This window comes from Cavia porcellus, unplaced genomic scaffold (assembly GCF_034190915.1).
Source record: "Cavia porcellus strain 051 isolate PalLab524CR breed Dunkin Hartley unplaced genomic scaffold, mCavPor4.1 scaffold_32, whole genome shotgun sequence".
NCBI lineage: Eukaryota > Metazoa > Chordata > Mammalia > Rodentia > Caviidae > Cavia > Cavia porcellus.
The window spans coordinates 36,314,681-36,319,112 of record NW_026947515.1 but is presented as its reverse complement, the minus strand read 5'-3'; positions in this window follow the sequence as shown (position 1 = coordinate 36,319,112).

The window sequence follows — 4,432 nt, the reverse complement described above, 5'->3', positions numbered from 1 at the left end:
CCCAGCCCCCTATTCCAGTTTTCTGTGGACTTGTTAATCATGAATGAGTGTTGGACTTTATCAAATGCTTTTCTGTATATATTGAGATGATCGTATGATTTTGTCCTTGGTTCTGCTAATATGGTGTATTCATTTATTGATTTGCATATGTTGAACCTTTCCTGCATCCCTGGGATGAATCCTGCGTGGTCATGGTGTGTAATTTCTTCGTGATTTGCTTCATTCTGCTTGTCAGTATCTTACTAGGAATTTTTGCATCTATGTTCATTAGGGAGATTGACTTGTAATTCTCTTTTTTGGTTGGCTCCTTCTCTGGGTTTGATATCAGGGTAATGCTTGCTTCCAGGAATGAATTTGGGAGTATTTCTTCCTTTTTTATTTTATTTAAGAGATAGTAGCATTAGGTCTTCTCTAAATTTCTTGTAGAATTCAACAGTGAATCTGTCGGGGCCTGGACTTACTTTGTTAGGAGGCTTTTAATTACATCTTCAACTTCATTGACTGATATTGGCTTATTTAGGACTTTTATATCTTCTTGATTCAATTTTTGTAATTCATGTGTATCTAGGAATCTGTCCATTTCGCCTGATTTTTCCTGATTGTTAGAATATAGGTTCTTGTAGTAGGTATAGATGATCTGGATTTCCATAGGATCTGTTGTGATTTCAATTTTTTTCATTCCTAATAGCATGGATTTGTCTTTTCTTCCCTTTTTTGATAAAATTAGCTAAGGGTTTGTCGATTTTATTTAATTTTTCAAAGAACCAACTTCAATTCATTAATTCTTTGTATTGGCTTATTGGTCTCCACTGCATTAATTTCTGTTCTGCCTTTATAATTTCCTCCCCCATGTATGCTTTGGGCTTGACTTGCTCTTCTTTTTCTAGACGTTTGAGGTTTAAAATTAAGTTGTTTATTTGAGCTCTCTCTGTTTTCTTGATATGGGTATTCTCTGTTATAAATTTCCCTTTAGGAGTGCCTTCACTGTGTACCATAAATTCTGGTAGGTTGTATTGGCATCATCATTTAATTGTGAAAACTCGTATCTTCTTTAGTTTCATCTGTGATCCATAGTCGTTCAGGAGAGTGTTATTTATTTCCTGTGTGTTTAGGGAGTTTTTGTGTTTTCTTTTGCCACTGATTTCCAGTTTCATCACACTGTGGTCTGATAGTGTGCATGGGTTAATTTCAGTTTTTTTGAATTTACTTAAGTGTGTTCTATGAACTAATATGTTGTCTGTTTTGGAAAACATCCCATGTGCAGCTGAGAATAATACATATTTCATGTGGGTGGAACACTTTGTAAACATCTACTAACTCCTTTTACTCAAAAGTTTGGTTCAGTTCTAATATTTCATAGTTTTTGTCTAGTTGATGAATTTGTGCCAGTAGGGTACTGAAGTCTCCCATCACAATTGTATTAGTGCTTATTTGATTTTTTTCATGTCCATTAACATTTGTTTTATATAACTGGGTGCACTGGTTATTCAGCACATGTATATTTTTTATTGTTATCTCTTCCTCTTGGATTGTTGCCCTTGCAAGTATATCGTGACTTTCTTTGACTTTTAATCAGTCTGGGCTCGAAATCCACTTGGTCTGCAAGTAAAATAGCTACCCCTGCTTTTTTCTGTGTTCCTGTCACACCGACTTGTTTTCCATCCATTGATTTTCAGTTCATGAGTTTCTTCTTTAATTAAATGTTTCTTGCATGCATTATATTGTTAGGTCTTATTTCTTGATCCATCCTACCATTTCCTTTGACTGGTGAGACCATTACCATTGATGGTTACAGCCACTATGATTGATTTCTCTTTGTCATCTTGTTTTCCTGTTGTTGGCTCATTTCGCTCCCTCTATTTAGTTACTCAGCTTGCCTGGTAAGATTCATTATGTTGGGGTCTGTGGGGCTGTAATCTTTATTATCTCTTTCTAGCATGTTCTTCAGAACATTTTGGAGTGCTGGTTTGGTAGTCATGAATTTTCTCTGCTGTTCTTTGTCACTGAAATAACTTTTTCCTCCATCAATTTGGAAAGCTAATTTTGCAGCATACATCAATCTGGATTGGCACTTGTTTTTAAACTTTTAGGGCTTATACTTCATTTCAAATGCTTGTTGACTTGAGGGTTTGTATTGAGAAATCTGCTGTGATTCTGATGGGTTTTCCTTTACAGGTGATTTGTTTCTTTTCTCTAACAGCTTTTAATATTCTTTTCTTGTGTTGCATTTCTGGAATCTTGACTACTGTATGCCTTAGTGTACTTTTTTATGATCATGACTAAGTGGGGTTTTATATGCCTCACTCGCCTGTAATGTCAAGTTCTTTTTCCATGTGTGGGGAGTTTTCTGCCATGACTTCTGTGAACAGGTTTTGTCATTTATGCTATCTTCAACTTTTTCATTGACTTGAGTCAGTATTATGTTGTTCTTTGCATCATCCAGCAGCTACTGGATTAATTTCTCATGGTTCCAGGCTACTTTTAAGAAACCTTGCTTAGGGCTGGGGATTTAGCTCAGCGGCATAAGCGCCTGCCTTGCAAGCAGGCAGTCATGAGTTCGATCCCTGGTACCGATAAAAATGAAAAAGACAAAAAAAAAAAAAAAAAAAAGAAACCTTGCTTATCACATCACTGTCCACAATCCTGTCTTCTACATCTGAGCCATCCTCTCACTCTGGCTCATTCTGCTATGCATAATTTCAGAGGAATTTTTAATATCCTGGATATCTGCTTGAATCTGCGTCATGGATTCCATTTCTTTCCTATGTTAAGTTTTCATAGTTCCATAATTTTCCTAAGCTTCTTTAATTTTTTATCTATATCTACTCTAGAGTCACTAAGCATCTTTCATTATGGTCACCATCTCTGTAGTTATCTGAGAAGTTATTTCTAATTTGACTTTTTCAAAGCCAAGTTCATTTGCTTTGTGACTTCTATTGTTACAACTTCAGAGAGGCTGGATGGGTGGCTTGGATTATTTCACCTCAATGCCTCTTGGGTTTATCGATAGGAAGCAGGAAGTCTGGGATTACATCTTAAGTGTCTTCTTACTTTCCATTTAAAAAGCAATTTAGTTTAATTTCTGGGTTATGCTTCTAAACTATTTATGGCAAGTAGCTTTATTGCTGATATTAGGACCCTTAGAAAATGATTACTTCTCCAAGATGTCTTCCAGGTGTGGCTGGCTTTTGAGTTTGAAGTCAGTTGCAAATCCCACCTCTTCAACTTATTGAGAACTTGCTGCCTACTTGTCTGTGCTCCTGGTTCTTTGGCACTGGCCTCTGGTACTTTCCATGATCTTTAAGCAATCTCAGTCTTGGTATACCGGGAAGAACAGCTGATTAGAACAATTATGTCACTTTGGCTAACGTGGTAAAATTGCTAATAACAGTAGCATCAAACACAGCCTAGAAAATGACAAACTGAAGGAACTATTAATTTGCCACCTCTAACGAGATGGAATAGATTTGTGGCTATGTAACAAAATCTAAAACAAACTAGGAAATTGTACACAGTAAATAAGCCCTAATGTGGCAATTTTACCCTCAAGGAAGAAAATTTAAAAGGAGTTGGGAGGAAATAGAGAAACAGAAGAGGAAGAGATTAGAATCACGGCTGGAATACAAAGGAGAATAACACAAATTTGGGACACTGGTAAAGAAGACAGGCGAGCGAGAAGGAAATATAAAAATAAGACTAGAACAGAATCACAACAAAAACCAAACACTACGTTCATACTTAGATAAAAACAAACAACAGGAAACGAGAGAGGCAGCAAAGGTCCACCTCAAGGGATGCCTCAGGAGTTCCGGGCAGACAAAGACCGTCCAGACCCTGGCTGTTTAATCCCGGAAGGCCAGCTGTAGCTGCACGGTGGGTGGAGGATAAGCCCAGTGAGCCCGAGTCTTTCCTCCCACTGAAGTTCAGGCTACTTTCTGGCTGTGGGGCTGGAGCCAGACCTGTGAGCCTGCAGCAGCCTGGGTGTCTCCTGCTGGCTTGGACTTGGGTCCCTGCTGGCTCAAGCGTGGCTCTCTGACCCCCAGTGGGAGCCATTGGATGGAGCCCGTGTCTCTCGAGTTCTCCACCCCTCTCAGGGTGGTTCCCAGCCAGCGGTCCTCTCCTCCAGACACTCACCAGCCACTGCAGTCTGCTGAATCCGCTGCTCCACCCTACTGGAGAGTTTCTCTGTGGACACCTCTGGGGTCACCAGTAGTCACTGTGTGGCTGAGGTTCGAGCACCCCTCCCACAGTGACTCCAGGCTCAGAGGAGGAAGCACCACCTGCCGCCTCCTCTTCCTTGTTGGAGTTTCTTTGCTCTCTCTGTGGGCTTCAATTGTTGCTTCAGATCCTTGCTGTGTTCCCTCCTCCTTCTCGTCCTCATGGTGCTGCATTCCAGCATCCGGACCCCAAGTCTCAAGAGACGCTCTCTCTC